This window comes from Pleurodeles waltl, chromosome 10 (genome assembly GCF_031143425.1).
Source record: "Pleurodeles waltl isolate 20211129_DDA chromosome 10, aPleWal1.hap1.20221129, whole genome shotgun sequence".
NCBI lineage: Eukaryota > Metazoa > Chordata > Amphibia > Caudata > Salamandridae > Pleurodeles > Pleurodeles waltl.
The window spans coordinates 982,400,162-982,419,653 of NC_090449.1; the positions used below are offsets into that span (position 1 = coordinate 982,400,162).

Consider the following 19,492-nt stretch of genomic DNA (forward strand, 5'->3'; position numbering starts at 1 on the left):
TTATTCCACCATTTGACATCCAGAATACTTGAATTTTATGAACACTGTAAAATACTTTAACAGCTTTAGAAACACCTAAATTCAATATATACCTATTTTGAACCCCCTTTTGTTGGAACAATTCAAAAGTGTAGTGGAGAAACCGTCAAGCCATCCTTGTCCTTCATGAAATACTGAATACTTTAGGGATAAATTCAACTTTTTTTAACACTTTTTAATTTAAGCATACTTCATTGTGCTCAGTTACAATCAGTAGCGACAGTTTGCCAAAGTAATAGAAGTTAAAGAAGTACTTCCAAATAACCATTAATCAAGTGATGGGCATTTCACTTTATTAAAAAAATAATATATACTGGAAACTAGAGATTTATTTATGCTATTAACAGTGACTTATAAAGACCACTAATAGCCATGTCTTTTAAAAGATACATATTTAAGCTGGTAGCACTGTTTGCAAGAAGCATCATGGGAGAAGTAATTTCTACTCCTAAATACATTTCAATGCATGTACAGCCAACAGAATCTAAGAGTGTGGCTATGGCAGTCAAAGCCTGTCTGACACAGAACATGCCTATTCTCAGCTGGAGAGGGAGACTCTTGCTGTGTTGTGGGTCTGCAAACATTTTCATGTGTGTCTACACTGAAAACGTTTCACCATGCTTACAGACCACCAAGCGCTGCTAACTATTTTTGGGAACCCAAAAGCCAAGATGTCCACTTTCATAGAGAGGTGGGGGTTACAACTGCAAGAGTACAGATATGTGATTTTTTTACAAGCCTGGTAAAGATTAGAACCCTGCTGTAAGGAAATGCCTCCTTGGCATGGTTGCCCCCTGACTTTTTGCCTTTGCTGATGCTATGTTTACAATTGAAAGTGTGCTGAGGCCTGCTAACCAGGCCCCAGCACCAGTGTTCTTTCCCTAACCTGTACTTTTGTATCCACAATTGGCAGACCCTGGCATCCAGATAAGTCCCTTGTAACTGGTACTTCTAGTACCAAGGGCCCTGATGCCAAGGAAGGTCTCTAAGGGCTGCAGCATGTCTTATGCCACCCTGGAGACCTCTCACTCAGCACAGACACACTGCTTACCAGCTTGTGTGTGCTAGTGAGGACAGAACGAGTAAGTCGACATGGCACTCCCCTCAGGGTGCCATGCCAGCCTCTCACTGCCTATGCAGTATAGGTAAGACACCCCTCTAGCAGGCCTTACAGCCCTAAGGCAGGGTGCACTATACCATAGGTGAGGGTACCAGTGCATGAGCATGGTACCCCTACAGTGTCTAAACAAAACCTTAGACATTGTAAGTGCAGGGTAGCCATAAGAGTATATGGTCTGGGAGTCTGTCAAACACGAACTCCACAGCACCATAATGGCTACACTGAAAACTGGGAAGTTTGGTATCAAACTTCTCAGCACAATAAATGCACACTGATGCCAGTGTACATTTTATTGTAAAATACACCACAGAGGGCACCTTAGAGGTGCCCCCTGAAACTTAACCGACTATCTGTGTAGGCTGACTAGTTTTAGCAGCCTGCCACAAACCGAGACATGTTGCTGGCCCCATGGGGAGAGTGCCTTTGTCACTCTGAGGCCAGTAACAAAGCCTGCACTGGGTGGAGATGCTAACACCTCTCCCAGGCAGGAATTGTCACACCTGGCGGTGAGCCTCAAAGGCTCACCTCCTTTGTGCCAACCCAGCAGGACACTCCAGCTAGTGGAGTTGCCCGCCCCCTCCGGCCCGGCCCCACTTTTGGCGGCAAGGCCGGAGAAAATAATGAGAATAACAAGGAGGAGTCACTGGCCAGTCAGGACAGCCCCTAAGGTGTCCTGAGCTGAGGTGACTCTAACTTTTAGAAATCCTCCATCTTGCAGATGGAGGATTCCCCCAATAGGGTTAGGATTGTGTCCCCCTCCCCTTGGGAGGAGGCACAAAGAGGGTGTACCCACCCTCAGGGCTAGTAGCCATTGGCTACTAACCCCCCAGACCTAAACACGCCCTTAAATTTAGTATTTAAGGGCTACCCTGAACCCTAGAAAATTAGATTCCTGCAACTACAAGAAGAAGGACTGCCTAGCTGAAAACCCCTGCAGAGGAAGACCAGAAGACGACAACTGCCTTGGCTCCAGAAACTCACCGGCCTGTCTCCTGCCTTCCAAAGATCCTGCTCCAGCGACGCCTTCCAAAGGGACCAGCGACCTCGACATCCTCTGAGGACTGCCCCTGCTTCGAAAAGACAAGAAACTCCCGAGGACAGCGGACCTGCTCCAAGAAAAGCTGCAACTTTGTTTCCAGCGGCTTTAAAGAACCCTGCAAGCTCCCCGCAAAAGGCGTGAGACTTGCAACACTGCACCCGGCGACCCCGACTCGGCTGGTGGCGATCCAACACCTCAGGAGGGACCCCAGGACTACTCTAAGACTGTGAGTACAAAAACCTGTCCCCCCTGAGCCCCCACAGCGCCGCCTGCAGAGGGAATCCCGAGGCTTCCCCTGACCGCGACTCTTTGAACCTAAAGTCCCGACACCTGGGAGAGACCCTGCACCCGCAGCCCCCAGGACCTGAAGGACCGGACTTTCACTGGAGGAGTGACCCCCAGGAGTCCCTCTCCCTTGCCCAAGTGGAGGTTTCCCCGAGGAACCCCCCCCTGGCCTGCCTGCAGCGCTGAAGAGATCCCTAGATCTCCCATTGACTTCCATTACAAACCCGACGCTTGTTTCGACACTGCACCCGGCCGCCCCCGCGCTGCTGAGGGTGAAATTTCTGTGTGGACTTGTGTCCCCCCCGGTGCCCTACAAAACCCCCCTGGTCTGCCCTCCGAAGACACGGGTACTTACCTGCAAGCAGACCGGAACCGGGGCACCCCCTTCTCTCCATTCTAGCCTATGTGTTTTGGGCACCACTTTGAACTCTGCACCTGACCGGCCCTGAGCTGCTGGTGTGGTGACTTTGGGGTTGCTCTGAACCCCCAACGGTGGGCTACCTTGGACCAAGAACTGAACCCTGTAAGTGTCTTACTTACCTGGTAAAACTAACAAAAACTTACCTCCCCCAGGAACTGTGAAAATTGCACTAAGTGTCCACTTTTAAAACAGCTATTTGTCAATAACTTGAAAAGTATACATGCAATTTTGATGATTTGAAGTTCCTAAAGTACTTACCTGCAATACCTTTCGAATGAGCTATTACATGTAGAATTTGAACCTGTGGTTCTTAAAATAAACTAAGAAAAGATATTTTTCTATACAAAAACCTATTGGCTGGATTTGTCTCTGAGTGTGTGTACCTCATTTATTGTCTATGTGTATGTACAACAAATGCTTAACACTACTCCTTGGATAAGCCTACTGCTCGACCACACTACCACAAAATAGAGCATTAGTATTATCTATTTTTACCACTATTTTACCTCTAAGGGGAACCCTTGGACTCTGTGCATGCTATTCCTTACTTTGAAATAGCACATACAGAGCCAACTTCCTACATTGGTGGATCAGCGGTGGGGTACAAGACTTTGCATTTGCTGGACTACTCAGCCAATACCTGATCACACGACAAATTCCAAAATTGTCATTAGAAATTGATTTTTGCAATTTGAAAAGTTTTCTAAATTCTTAAAAGACCTGCTAGGGCCTTGTGTTAGATCCTGTTTAGCATTTCTTTTAGAGTTTAAAAGTTTGTAAAAGTTTGAATTAGATTCTAGAACCAGTTTTAGTTTCTTAAAAAGTATTCCAACTTTTAGAAGCATAATGTCTAGCACAGATGTGAATGTGGTGGAACTCGACACCACACCTTACCTCCATCTACAGATGAGAGAGCTAAGGTCACTCTGTAAACTAAAGAAAATAGCAATGGGCCCCAAACCTACCAAAGTACAGCTCCAGGAGCTTTTGGCAGAGTTTGAGAAGGCCAACCCCTCTGAGGATGGCAACTCAGAGGATGAAGATAGTGACTTGGAGGGAAATTCCCCCCCTCCAGTCCTACTTAGGGAGAGCAGGGCTTCTCAAGCCCTGACTCCACAAATAATAGTCAGAGATGCTGGTTCCCTCACAGGAGGGACCAACAACTCTGAAATCACTGAGGATAACTCCAGTGAAGAGGACATCCAGTTAGCCAGGATGGCCAAAAGATTGGCTTTGGAAAGACAGATCCTAGCCATAGAGAGGGAAAGACAAGAGATGGGCCTAGGACCCATCAATGGTGGCAGCAACATAAATAGGGTCAGAGATTCTCCTGACATGTTGAAAATCCCCAAAGGGATTGTAACTAAATATGACGATGGTGATGACATCACCAAATGGTTCACAGCTTTTGAGAGGGCTTGTGTAACCAGAAAAGTGAACAGATCTCACTGGGGTGCTCTCCTTTGGGAAATGTTCACAGGAAAGTGTAGGGATAGACTCCTCACACTCTCTGGACAAGATGCAGAATCTTATGACCTCATGAAGGGTACCCTGATTGAGGGCTTTGGATTCTCCACTGAGGAGTACAGGATTAGGTTCAGGGGGGCTCAAAAATCCTCGAGCCAGACCTGGGTTGACTTTGTTGACTACTCAGTGAAAACACTAGATGGTTGGATTCAAGGCAGTGGTGTAAGTAATTATGATGGGCTGTACAATTTATTTGTGAAGGAACACCTGTTAAGTAATTGTTTCAATGATAAACTGCATCAGCATCTGGTAGACCTAGGACCAATTTCTCCCCAAGAATTGGGAAAGAAGGCGGACCATTGGGTCAAGACAAGGGTGTCCAAGACTTCAACAGGGGGTGACCAAAAGAAAGGGGTCACAAAGACTCCCCAGCAGAAGGGTGATGAGACAACCAAAACTAAAAATAGTAAAGAGTCTTCTACAGGCCCCCAAAAACCTGCACAGGAGGGTGGGCCCAGAGCCTCTTCACAAAACAATGGGTACAAGGGTAAAAACTTTGATCCCAAAAAGGCCTGGTGTCATAGCTGTAAACAGCATGGACACCAAACTGGAGACAAGGCCTGTCCCAAGAAAGGTTCCACTCCAAACTCCCATCCAGGTAACACTGGTATGGCTAGTCTCCAAGTGGGATCAACAGTGTGCCCAGAGCAAATCAGGGTCCACACTGAAGCTACTCTAGTTTCTGAGGGTGGGGTGGATTTAGCCACACTAGCTGTCTGGCCGCCTAACATGCAAAAATACAGACAGCAACTCTTAATTAATGGGACTAGAATAGAGGGCCTGAGGGATACAGGTGCCAGTGTCACCATGGTGACAGAGAAACTGGTTTCCCCTGGCCAATACCTGACTGGAAAGACTTACACAGTCACCAACGCTGACAATCAGAGAAAAGTACATCCCATGGCAATGGTTACTTTAGAATGGGGAGGGGTCAATGGCCTGAAACAGGTGGTGGTCTCCTCAAATATCCCAGTGGACTGTCTGCTTGGAAATGACCTGGAGTCCTCAGCATGGGCTGAGGTAGAGCTAAAAACCCATGCAGCCATGCTGGGTATCCCTGAACTGGTGTGTGTGAAAACGAGAGCACAATGCAAGGCACAGGGTGAAAAAGTAGAGCTGGAGTCTGGAAAAATGGCCCAGCCTACCAAGAGAACAGGAAAGTCAGTTGGGAAACCAACTGCAACACAGCAAAAGAAAGGGAACCTCTCTTCTCAGGAAGAAGTTCTGCCCTCTGAGGGAACTGAGCCTTTGGAACTTGAACCTTATCAGGTTGAGCTCTTAGGCCCAGGGGGACCCTCAAGGGAAGAGCTGTGTAAGGGACAAGAAACCTGTCCCTCTCTTGAAGGCCTTAGGCAGCAAGCTGCTGAAGAGTCCAAAGGCAAGAAAAATGGAACACATAGGGTCTATTGGGAAGATGGGCTCCTGTACACTGAGGCCAGAGACCCCAAACCTGGTACCACTAGGAGAGTGGTAGTGCCTCAGCTGTTCAGAGAGTTCATCCTAACATTGGCCCATGACATTCCCCTTGCTGGACATTTGGGACAAACCAAGACGTGGGAGAGGTTAGTCAACCACTTCTACTGGCCCAATATGTCCAACATGGTTAAGGAGTTTTGCCTCTCCTGCCCCACCTGTCAAGCCAGTGGTAAGACAGGTGGGCACCCAAAGGCCCCCCTCATTCCACTTCCAGTGGTGGGGGTGCCCTTTGAAAGAGTGGGTGTGGACATAGTTGGTCCACTGGAACCTCCCACAGCCTCAGGAAATATGTATATCCTGGTAGTAGTGGATCATGCTACCAGGTATCCTGAAGCTATTCCCCTTAGGTCGACTACTGCCCCTGCAGTAGCCAAGGCCCTCATTGGTATCTTTACCAGAGTGGGTTTCCCTAAGGAGGTGGTGTCTGACAGAGGTACCAACTTCATGTCAGCATACCTAAAGCACATGTGGAATGAGTGTGGAGTGACTTATAAATTCACTACACCTTACCATCCACAAACTAATGGCTTAGTTGAGAGATTCAACAAGACATTAAAAGGCATGATCATGGGGCTCCCAGAAAAACTCAAAAGGAGATGGGATGTCCTCCTGCCATGTCTGCTTTTCGCTTACAGGGAGGTACCACAGAAGGGAGTAGGGTTCTCACCCTTTGAACTTCTGTTTGGTCATCCTGTAAGGGGACCACTTGCCCTTGTTAAAGAAGGCTGGGAGAGACCTCTCCATGAGCCTAAACAGGACATAGTGGACTATGTACTTGGCCTTCGCTCTAGAATGGCAGAGTACATGGAAAAGGCAACCAAAAACCTTGAGGCCAGCCAACAGCTCCAGAAGTTTTGGTATGACCAAAAGGCTGCACTGGTTGAGTTCCAACCAGGGCAGAAAGTCTGGGTTCTGGAGCCTGTGGCTCCCAGGGCACTCCAGGACAAATGGAGTGGCCCTTACCCAGTACTAGAGAGGAAGAGTCAGGTCACCTACTTGGTGGACCTGGGCACAAGCAGGAGCCCCAAAAGGGTGATCCATGTAAACCGCCTTAAGCTCTTCCACGACAGGGCTGATGTCAATCTGTTGATGGTAACAGATGAGGATCAGGAGGCAGAGAGTGAACCTCTCCCTGATCTTCTGTCATCAGACCCAAAAGATGGTACAGTAGATGGAGTGATCTACTCAGACACCCTCTCTGGCCAACAGCAAGCTGATTGTAGGAGAGTCCTACAACAGTTTCCTGAACTCTTCTCCTTAACCCCTGGTCAGACACACCTGTGTACCCATGATGTGGACACAGGAGACAGCATGCCTGTCAAGAACAAAATCTTTAGACAGTCTGACCATGTTAAGGAAAGCATCAAGGTGGAAGTCCACAAGATGCTGGAATTGGGAGTCATTGAGCGCTCTGACAGCCCCTGGGCTAGCCCAGTGGTCTTGGTCCCCAAACCTCACACCACAGATGGAAAGAAAGAGATGAGGTTTTGTGTGGACTACAGAGGGCTCAATTCTGTCACCAAGACAGATGCTCATCCAATTCCAAGAGCTGATGAGCTCATTGATAAATTAGGTGCTGCCAAATTTCTAAGTACCTTTGACTTGACAGCAGGGTACTGGCAAATAAAAATGGCACCTGGAGCAAAAGAAAAGACAGCATTCTCCACACCTGATGGGCATTATCAGTTTACTGTTATGCCCTTTGGTTTAAAGAATGCCCCTGCCACCTTCCAAAGGTTGGTGAATCAAGTCCTTGCTGGCTTGGAGTCCTTTAGCACAGCTTATCTTGATGATATTGCTGTCTTTAGCTCCACCTGGCAGGATCACCTGGTCCACCTGAGGAAGGTTTTGAAGGCTCTGCAATCTGCAGGCCTCTCTATCAAGGCATCCAAATGCCAGATAGGGCAGGGAACTGTGGTTTACTTGGGACACCTTGTAGGTGGAGGCCAAGTTCAGCCACTCCAACCCAAGATCCAGACTATTCTGGACTGGGTAGCTCCAAAAACCCAGACTCAAGTCAGGGCATTCCTTGGCTTGACTGGGTACTACAGGAGGTTTGTGAAGGGGTATGGATCCATTGTGACAGCCCTCACTGAGCTCACCTCCAAGAAAATGCCCAAGAAAGTGAACTGGACTGTGGACTGCCAACAGGCCTTTGACACCCTGAAACAGGCAATGTGCTCAGCACCAGTTCTCAAAGCTCCAGATTATTCTAAGCAGTTCATTGTGCAGACTGATGCCTCTGAACATGGGATAGGGGCAGTTTTGTCCCAAACAAATGATGATGGCCTTGACCAGCCTGTTGCTTTCATTAGCAGGAGGTTACTCCCCAGGGAGCAGCGTTGGAGTGCCATTGAGAGGGAGGCCTTTGCTGTGGTCTGGTCCCTGAAGAAGCTGAGACCATACCTCTTTGGGACTCACTTCCTAGTTCAAACTGACCACAGACCTCTCAAATGGCTGATGCAAATGAAAGGTGAAAATCCTAAACTGTTGAGGTGGTCCATCTCCCTACAGGGAATGGACTTTATAGTGGAACACAGACCTGGGACTGCCCATGCCAATGCAGATGGCCTTTCCAGGTTCTTCCACTTAGAAAATGAAGACTCTCTTGGGAAAGGTTAGTCTCATCCTCTTTCGTTTGGGGGGGGGTTGTGTAAGGAAATGCCTCCTTGGCATGGTTGCCCCCTGACTTTTTGCCTTTGCTGATGCTATGTTTACAATTGAAAGTGTGCTGAGGCCTGCTAACCAGGCCCCAGCACCAGTGTTCTTTCCCTAACCTGTACTTTTGTATCCACAATTGGCAGACCCTGGCATCCAGATAAGTCCCTTGTAACTGGTACTTCTAGTACCAAGGGCCCTGATGCCAAGGAAGGTCTCTAAGGGCTGCAGCATGTCTTATGCCACCCTGGAGACCTCTCACTCAGCACAGACACACTGCTTACCAGCTTGTGTGTGCTAGTGAGGACAGAACGAGTAAGTCGACATGGCACTCCCCTCAGGGTGCCATGCCAGCCTCTCACTGCCTATGCAGTATAGGTAAGACACCCCTCTAGCAGGCCTTACAGCCCTAAGGCAGGGTGCACTATACCATAGGTGAGGGTACCAGTGCATGAGCATGGTACCCCTACAGTGTCTAAACAAAACCTTAGACATTGTAAGTGCAGGGTAGCCATAAGAGTATATGGTCTGGGAGTCTGTCAAACACGAACTCCACAGCACCATAATGGCTACACTGAAAACTGGGAAGTTTGGTATCAAACTTCTCAGCACAATAAATGCACACTGATGCCAGTGTACATTTTATTGTAAAATACACCACAGAGGGCACCTTAGAGGTGCCCCCTGAAACTTAACCGACTATCTGTGTAGGCTGACTAGTTTTAGCAGCCTGCCACAAACCGAGACATGTTGCTGGCCCCATGGGGAGAGTGCCTTTGTCACTCTGAGGCCAGTAACAAAGCCTGCACTGGGTGGAGATGCTAACACCTCTCCCAGGCAGGAATTGTCACACCTGGCGGTGAGCCTCAAAGGCTCACCTCCTTTGTGCCAACCCAGCAGGACACTCCAGCTAGTGGAGTTGCCCGCCCCCTCCGGCCCGGCCCCACTTTTGGCGGCAAGGCCGGAGAAAATAATGAGAATAACAAGGAGGAGTCACTGGCCAGTCAGGACAGCCCCTAAGGTGTCCTGAGCTGAGGTGACTCTAACTTTTAGAAATCCTCCATCTTGCAGATGGAGGATTCCCCCAATAGGGTTAGGATTGTGTCCCCCTCCCCTTGGGAGGAGGCACAAAGAGGGTGTACCCACCCTCAGGGCTAGTAGCCATTGGCTACTAACCCCCCAGACCTAAACACGCCCTTAAATTTAGTATTTAAGGGCTACCCTGAACCCTAGAAAATTAGATTCCTGCAACTACAAGAAGAAGGACTGCCTAGCTGAAAACCCCTGCAGAGGAAGACCAGAAGACGACAACTGCCTTGGCTCCAGAAACTCACCGGCCTGTCTCCTGCCTTCCAAAGATCCTGCTCCAGCGACGCCTTCCAAAGGGACCAGCGACCTCGACATCCTCTGAGGACTGCCCCTGCTTCGAAAAGACAAGAAACTCCCGAGGACAGCGGACCTGCTCCAAGAAAAGCTGCAACTTTGTTTCCAGCGGCTTTAAAGAACCCTGCAAGCTCCCCGCAAAAGGCGTGAGACTTGCAACACTGCACCCGGCGACCCCGACTCGGCTGGTGGCGATCCAACACCTCAGGAGGGACCCCAGGACTACTCTAAGACTGTGAGTACAAAAACCTGTCCCCCCTGAGCCCCCACAGCGCCGCCTGCAGAGGGAATCCCGAGGCTTCCCCTGACCGCGACTCTTTGAACCTAAAGTCCCGACACCTGGGAGAGACCCTGCACCCGCAGCCCCCAGGACCTGAAGGACCGGACTTTCACTGGAGGAGTGACCCCCAGGAGTCCCTCTCCCTTGCCCAAGTGGAGGTTTCCCCGAGGAACCCCCCCCTGGCCTGCCTGCAGCGCTGAAGAGATCCCTAGATCTCCCATTGACTTCCATTACAAACCCGACGCTTGTTTCGACACTGCACCCGGCCGCCCCCGCGCTGCTGAGGGTGAAATTTCTGTGTGGACTTGTGTCCCCCCCGGTGCCCTACAAAACCCCCCTGGTCTGCCCTCCGAAGACACGGGTACTTACCTGCAAGCAGACCGGAACCGGGGCACCCCCTTCTCTCCATTCTAGCCTATGTGTTTTGGGCACCACTTTGAACTCTGCACCTGACCGGCCCTGAGCTGCTGGTGTGGTGACTTTGGGGTTGCTCTGAACCCCCAACGGTGGGCTACCTTGGACCAAGAACTGAACCCTGTAAGTGTCTTACTTACCTGGTAAAACTAACAAAAACTTACCTCCCCCAGGAACTGTGAAAATTGCACTAAGTGTCCACTTTTAAAACAGCTATTTGTCAATAACTTGAAAAGTATACATGCAATTTTGATGATTTGAAGTTCCTAAAGTACTTACCTGCAATACCTTTCGAATGAGCTATTACATGTAGAATTTGAACCTGTGGTTCTTAAAATAAACTAAGAAAAGATATTTTTCTATACAAAAACCTATTGGCTGGATTTGTCTCTGAGTGTGTGTACCTCATTTATTGTCTATGTGTATGTACAACAAATGCTTAACACTACTCCTTGGATAAGCCTACTGCTCGACCACACTACCACAAAATAGAGCATTAGTATTATCTATTTTTACCACTATTTTACCTCTAAGGGGAACCCTTGGACTCTGTGCATGCTATTCCTTACTTTGAAATAGCACATACAGAGCCAACTTCCTACATTGGTGGATCAGCGGTGGGGTACAAGACTTTGCATTTGCTGGACTACTCAGCCAATACCTGATCACACGACAAATTCCAAAATTGTCATTAGAAATTGATTTTTGCAATTTGAAAAGTTTTCTAAATTCTTAAAAGACCTGCTAGGGCCTTGTGTTAGATCCTGTTTAGCATTTCTTTTAGAGTTTAAAAGTTTGTAAAAGTTTGAATTAGATTCTAGAACCAGTTTTAGTTTCTTAAAAAGTATTCCAACTTTTAGAAGCATAATGTCTAGCACAGATGTGAATGTGGTGGAACTCGACACCACACCTTACCTCCATCTACAGATGAGAGAGCTAAGGTCACTCTGTAAACTAAAGAAAATAGCAATGGGCCCCAAACCTACCAAAGTACAGCTCCAGGAGCTTTTGGCAGAGTTTGAGAAGGCCAACCCCTCTGAGGATGGCAACTCAGAGGATGAAGATAGTGACTTGGAGGGAAATTCCCCCCCTCCAGTCCTACTTAGGGAGAGCAGGGCTTCTCAAGCCCTGACTCCACAAATAATAGTCAGAGATGCTGGTTCCCTCACAGGAGGGACCAACAACTCTGAAATCACTGAGGATAACTCCAGTGAAGAGGACATCCAGTTAGCCAGGATGGCCAAAAGATTGGCTTTGGAAAGACAGATCCTAGCCATAGAGAGGGAAAGACAAGAGATGGGCCTAGGACCCATCAATGGTGGCAGCAACATAAATAGGGTCAGAGATTCTCCTGACATGTTGAAAATCCCCAAAGGGATTGTAACTAAATATGACGATGGTGATGACATCACCAAATGGTTCACAGCTTTTGAGAGGGCTTGTGTAACCAGAAAAGTGAACAGATCTCACTGGGGTGCTCTCCTTTGGGAAATGTTCACAGGAAAGTGTAGGGATAGACTCCTCACACTCTCTGGACAAGATGCAGAATCTTATGACCTCATGAAGGGTACCCTGATTGAGGGCTTTGGATTCTCCACTGAGGAGTACAGGATTAGGTTCAGGGGGGCTCAAAAATCCTCGAGCCAGACCTGGGTTGACTTTGTTGACTACTCAGTGAAAACACTAGATGGTTGGATTCAAGGCAGTGGTGTAAGTAATTATGATGGGCTGTACAATTTATTTGTGAAGGAACACCTGTTAAGTAATTGTTTCAATGATAAACTGCATCAGCATCTGGTAGACCTAGGACCAATTTCTCCCCAAGAATTGGGAAAGAAGGCGGACCATTGGGTCAAGACAAGGGTGTCCAAGACTTCAACAGGGGGTGACCAAAAGAAAGGGGTCACAAAGACTCCCCAGCAGAAGGGTGATGAGACAACCAAAACTAAAAATAGTAAAGAGTCTTCTACAGGCCCCCAAAAACCTGCACAGGAGGGTGGGCCCAGAGCCTCTTCACAAAACAATGGGTACAAGGGTAAAAACTTTGATCCCAAAAAGGCCTGGTGTCATAGCTGTAAACAGCATGGACACCAAACTGGAGACAAGGCCTGTCCCAAGAAAGGTTCCACTCCAAACTCCCATCCAGGTAACACTGGTATGGCTAGTCTCCAAGTGGGATCAACAGTGTGCCCAGAGCAAATCAGGGTCCACACTGAAGCTACTCTAGTTTCTGAGGGTGGGGTGGATTTAGCCACACTAGCTGTCTGGCCGCCTAACATGCAAAAATACAGACAGCAACTCTTAATTAATGGGACTAGAATAGAGGGCCTGAGGGATACAGGTGCCAGTGTCACCATGGTGACAGAGAAACTGGTTTCCCCTGGCCAATACCTGACTGGAAAGACTTACACAGTCACCAACGCTGACAATCAGAGAAAAGTACATCCCATGGCAATGGTTACTTTAGAATGGGGAGGGGTCAATGGCCTGAAACAGGTGGTGGTCTCCTCAAATATCCCAGTGGACTGTCTGCTTGGAAATGACCTGGAGTCCTCAGCATGGGCTGAGGTAGAGCTAAAAACCCATGCAGCCATGCTGGGTATCCCTGAACTGGTGTGTGTGAAAACGAGAGCACAATGCAAGGCACAGGGTGAAAAAGTAGAGCTGGAGTCTGGAAAAATGGCCCAGCCTACCAAGAGAACAGGAAAGTCAGTTGGGAAACCAACTGCAACACAGCAAAAGAAAGGGAACCTCTCTTCTCAGGAAGAAGTTCTGCCCTCTGAGGGAACTGAGCCTTTGGAACTTGAACCTTATCAGGTTGAGCTCTTAGGCCCAGGGGGACCCTCAAGGGAAGAGCTGTGTAAGGGACAAGAAACCTGTCCCTCTCTTGAAGGCCTTAGGCAGCAAGCTGCTGAAGAGTCCAAAGGCAAGAAAAATGGAACACATAGGGTCTATTGGGAAGATGGGCTCCTGTACACTGAGGCCAGAGACCCCAAACCTGGTACCACTAGGAGAGTGGTAGTGCCTCAGCTGTTCAGAGAGTTCATCCTAACATTGGCCCATGACATTCCCCTTGCTGGACATTTGGGACAAACCAAGACGTGGGAGAGGTTAGTCAACCACTTCTACTGGCCCAATATGTCCAACATGGTTAAGGAGTTTTGCCTCTCCTGCCCCACCTGTCAAGCCAGTGGTAAGACAGGTGGGCACCCAAAGGCCCCCCTCATTCCACTTCCAGTGGTGGGGGTGCCCTTTGAAAGAGTGGGTGTGGACATAGTTGGTCCACTGGAACCTCCCACAGCCTCAGGAAATATGTATATCCTGGTAGTAGTGGATCATGCTACCAGGTATCCTGAAGCTATTCCCCTTAGGTCGACTACTGCCCCTGCAGTAGCCAAGGCCCTCATTGGTATCTTTACCAGAGTGGGTTTCCCTAAGGAGGTGGTGTCTGACAGAGGTACCAACTTCATGTCAGCATACCTAAAGCACATGTGGAATGAGTGTGGAGTGACTTATAAATTCACTACACCTTACCATCCACAAACTAATGGCTTAGTTGAGAGATTCAACAAGACATTAAAAGGCATGATCATGGGGCTCCCAGAAAAACTCAAAAGGAGATGGGATGTCCTCCTGCCATGTCTGCTTTTCGCTTACAGGGAGGTACCACAGAAGGGAGTAGGGTTCTCACCCTTTGAACTTCTGTTTGGTCATCCTGTAAGGGGACCACTTGCCCTTGTTAAAGAAGGCTGGGAGAGACCTCTCCATGAGCCTAAACAGGACATAGTGGACTATGTACTTGGCCTTCGCTCTAGAATGGCAGAGTACATGGAAAAGGCAACCAAAAACCTTGAGGCCAGCCAACAGCTCCAGAAGTTTTGGTATGACCAAAAGGCTGCACTGGTTGAGTTCCAACCAGGGCAGAAAGTCTGGGTTCTGGAGCCTGTGGCTCCCAGGGCACTCCAGGACAAATGGAGTGGCCCTTACCCAGTACTAGAGAGGAAGAGTCAGGTCACCTACTTGGTGGACCTGGGCACAAGCAGGAGCCCCAAAAGGGTGATCCATGTAAACCGCCTTAAGCTCTTCCACGACAGGGCTGATGTCAATCTGTTGATGGTAACAGATGAGGATCAGGAGGCAGAGAGTGAACCTCTCCCTGATCTTCTGTCATCAGACCCAAAAGATGGTACAGTAGATGGAGTGATCTACTCAGACACCCTCTCTGGCCAACAGCAAGCTGATTGTAGGAGAGTCCTACAACAGTTTCCTGAACTCTTCTCCTTAACCCCTGGTCAGACACACCTGTGTACCCATGATGTGGACACAGGAGACAGCATGCCTGTCAAGAACAAAATCTTTAGACAGTCTGACCATGTTAAGGAAAGCATCAAGGTGGAAGTCCACAAGATGCTGGAATTGGGAGTCATTGAGCGCTCTGACAGCCCCTGGGCTAGCCCAGTGGTCTTGGTCCCCAAACCTCACACCACAGATGGAAAGAAAGAGATGAGGTTTTGTGTGGACTACAGAGGGCTCAATTCTGTCACCAAGACAGATGCTCATCCAATTCCAAGAGCTGATGAGCTCATTGATAAATTAGGTGCTGCCAAATTTCTAAGTACCTTTGACTTGACAGCAGGGTACTGGCAAATAAAAATGGCACCTGGAGCAAAAGAAAAGACAGCATTCTCCACACCTGATGGGCATTATCAGTTTACTGTTATGCCCTTTGGTTTAAAGAATGCCCCTGCCACCTTCCAAAGGTTGGTGAATCAAGTCCTTGCTGGCTTGGAGTCCTTTAGCACAGCTTATCTTGATGATATTGCTGTCTTTAGCTCCACCTGGCAGGATCACCTGGTCCACCTGAGGAAGGTTTTGAAGGCTCTGCAATCTGCAGGCCTCTCTATCAAGGCATCCAAATGCCAGATAGGGCAGGGAACTGTGGTTTACTTGGGACACCTTGTAGGTGGAGGCCAAGTTCAGCCACTCCAACCCAAGATCCAGACTATTCTGGACTGGGTAGCTCCAAAAACCCAGACTCAAGTCAGGGCATTCCTTGGCTTGACTGGGTACTACAGGAGGTTTGTGAAGGGGTATGGATCCATTGTGACAGCCCTCACTGAGCTCACCTCCAAGAAAATGCCCAAGAAAGTGAACTGGACTGTGGACTGCCAACAGGCCTTTGACACCCTGAAACAGGCAATGTGCTCAGCACCAGTTCTCAAAGCTCCAGATTATTCTAAGCAGTTCATTGTGCAGACTGATGCCTCTGAACATGGGATAGGGGCAGTTTTGTCCCAAACAAATGATGATGGCCTTGACCAGCCTGTTGCTTTCATTAGCAGGAGGTTACTCCCCAGGGAGCAGCGTTGGAGTGCCATTGAGAGGGAGGCCTTTGCTGTGGTCTGGTCCCTGAAGAAGCTGAGACCATACCTCTTTGGGACTCACTTCCTAGTTCAAACTGACCACAGACCTCTCAAATGGCTGATGCAAATGAAAGGTGAAAATCCTAAACTGTTGAGGTGGTCCATCTCCCTACAGGGAATGGACTTTATAGTGGAACACAGACCTGGGACTGCCCATGCCAATGCAGATGGCCTTTCCAGGTTCTTCCACTTAGAAAATGAAGACTCTCTTGGGAAAGGTTAGTCTCATCCTCTTTCGTTTGGGGGGGGGTTGTGTAAGGAAATGCCTCCTTGGCATGGTTGCCCCCTGACTTTTTGCCTTTGCTGATGCTATGTTTACAATTGAAAGTGTGCTGAGGCCTGCTAACCAGGCCCCAGCACCAGTGTTCTTTCCCTAACCTGTACTTTTGTATCCACAATTGGCAGACCCTGGCATCCAGATAAGTCCCTTGTAACTGGTACTTCTAGTACCAAGGGCCCTGATGCCAAGGAAGGTCTCTAAGGGCTGCAGCATGTCTTATGCCACCCTGGAGACCTCTCACTCAGCACAGACACACTGCTTACCAGCTTGTGTGTGCTAGTGAGGACAGAACGAGTAAGTCGACATGGCACTCCCCTCAGGGTGCCATGCCAGCCTCTCACTGCCTATGCAGTATAGGTAAGACACCCCTCTAGCAGGCCTTACAGCCCTAAGGCAGGGTGCACTATACCATAGGTGAGGGTACCAGTGCATGAGCATGGTACCCCTACAGTGTCTAAACAAAACCTTAGACATTGTAAGTGCAGGGTAGCCATAAGAGTATATGGTCTGGGAGTCTGTCAAACACGAACTCCACAGCACCATAATGGCTACACTGAAAACTGGGAAGTTTGGTATCAAACTTCTCAGCACAATAAATGCACACTGATGCCAGTGTACATTTTATTGTAAAATACACCACAGAGGGCACCTTAGAGGTGCCCCCTGAAACTTAACCGACTATCTGTGTAGGCTGACTAGTTTTAGCAGCCTGCCACAAACCGAGACATGTTGCTGGCCCCATGGGGAGAGTGCCTTTGTCACTCTGAGGCCAGTAACAAAGCCTGCACTGGGTGGAGATGCTAACACCTCTCCCAGGCAGGAATTGTCACACCTGGCGGTGAGCCTCAAAGGCTCACCTCCTTTGTGCCAACCCAGCAGGACACTCCAGCTAGTGGAGTTGCCCGCCCCCTCCGGCCCGGCCCCACTTTTGGCGGCAAGGCCGGAGAAAATAATGAGAATAACAAGGAGGAGTCACTGGCCAGTCAGGACAGCCCCTAAGGTGTCCTGAGCTGAGGTGACTCTAACTTTTAGAAATCCTCCATCTTGCAGATGGAGGATTCCCCCAATAGGGTTAGGATTGTGTCCCCCTCCCCTTGGGAGGAGGCACAAAGAGGGTGTACCCACCCTCAGGGCTAGTAGCCATTGGCTACTAACCCCCCAGACCTAAACACGCCCTTAAATTTAGTATTTAAGGGCTACCCTGAACCCTAGAAAATTAGATTCCTGCAACTACAAGAAGAAGGACTGCCTAGCTGAAAACCCCTGCAGAGGAAGACCAGAAGACGACAACTGCCTTGGCTCCAGAAACTCACCGGCCTGTCTCCTGCCTTCCAAAGATCCTGCTCCAGCGACGCCTTCCAAAGGGACCAGCGACCTCGACATCCTCTGAGGACTGCCCCTGCTTCGAAAAGACAAGAAACTCCCGAGGACAGCGGACCTGCTCCAAGAAAAGCTGCAACTTTGTTTCCAGCGGCTTTAAAGAACCCTGCAAGCTCCCCGCAAAAGGCGTGAGACTTGCAACACTGCACCCGGCGACCCCGACTCGGCTGGTGGCGATCCAACACCTCAGGAGGGACCCCAGGACTACTCTAAGACTGTGAGTACAAAAACCTGTCCCCCCTGAGCCCCCACAGCGCCGCCTGCAGAGGGAATCCCGAGGCTTCCCCTGACCGCGACTCTTTGAACCTAAAGTCCCGACACCTGGGAGAGACCCTGCACCCGCAGCCCCCAGGACCTGAAGGACCGGACTTTCACTGGAGGAGTGACCCCCAGGAGTCCCTCTCCCTTGCCCAAGTGGAGGTTTCCCCGAGGAACCCCCCCCTGGCCTGCCTGCAGCGCTGAAGAGATCCCTAGATCTCCCATTGACTTCCATTACAAACCCGACGCTTGTTTCGACACTGCACCCGGCCGCCCCCGCGCTGCTGAGGGTGAAATTTCTGTGTGGACTTGTGTCCCCCCCGGTGCCCTACAAAACCCCCCTGGTCTGCCCTCCGAAGACACGGGTACTTACCTGCAAGCAGACCGGAACCGGGGCACCCCCTTCTCTCCATTCTAGCCTATGTGTTTTGGGCACCACTTTGAACTCTGCACCTGACCGGCCCTGAGCTGCTGGTGTGGTGACTTTGGGGTTGCTCTGAACCCCCAACGGTGGGCTACCTTGGACCAAGAACTGAACCCTGTAAGTGTCTTACTTACCTGGTAAAACTAACAAAAACTTACCTCCCCCAGGAACTGTGAAAATTGCACTAAGTGTCCACTTTTAAAACAGCTATTTGTCAATAACTTGAAAAGTATACATGCAATTTTGATGATTTGAAGTTCCTAAAGTACTTACCTGCAATACCTTTCGAATGAGCTATTACATGTAGAATTTGAACCTGTGGTTCTTAAAATAAACTAAGAAAAGATATTTTTCTATACAAAAACCTATTGGCTGGATTTGTCTCTGAGTGTGTGTACCTCATTTATTGTCTATGTGTATGTACAACAAATGCTTAACACTACTCCTTGGATAAGCCTACTGCTCGACCACACTACCACAAAATAGAGCATTAGTATTATCTATTTTTACCACTATTTTACCTCTAAGGGGAACCCTTGGACTCTGTGCATGCTATTCCTTACTTTGAAATAGCACATACAGAGCCAACTTCCTACATTGGTGGATCAGCGGTGGGGTACAAGACTTTGCATTTGCTGGACTACTCAGCCAATACCTGATCACACGACAAATTCCAAAATTGTCATTAGAAATTGATTTTTGCAATTTGAAAAGTTTTCTAAATTCTTAAAAGACCTGCTAGGGCCTTGTGTTAGATCCTGTTTAGCATTTCTTTTAGAGTTTAAAAGTTTGTAAAAGTTTGAATTAGATTCTAGAACCAGTTTTAGTTTCTTAAAAAGTATTCCAACTTTTAGAAGCATAATGTCTAGCACAGATGTGAATGTGGTGGAACTCGACACCACACCTTACCTCCATCTACAGATGAGAGAGCTAAGGTCACTCTGTAAACTAAAGAAAATAGCAATGGGCCCCAAACCTACCAAAGTACAGCTCCAGGAGCTTTTGGCAGAGTTTGAGAAGGCCAACCCCTCTGAGGATGGCAACTCAGAGGATGAAGATAGTGACTTGGAGGGAAATTCCCCCCC

General features: G+C 48.8%; 1 protein-coding gene across 3 annotated transcripts in view; it reads right to left on the minus strand.

The window, feature by feature from the left end:
• TMEM106B (transmembrane protein 106B) overlaps positions 1 to 19,492 on the minus strand; it is a 102,812-nt gene that overhangs the window by 51,492 nt on the left and 31,828 nt on the right. The gene's annotated exons all lie outside the window — the stretch shown is intronic.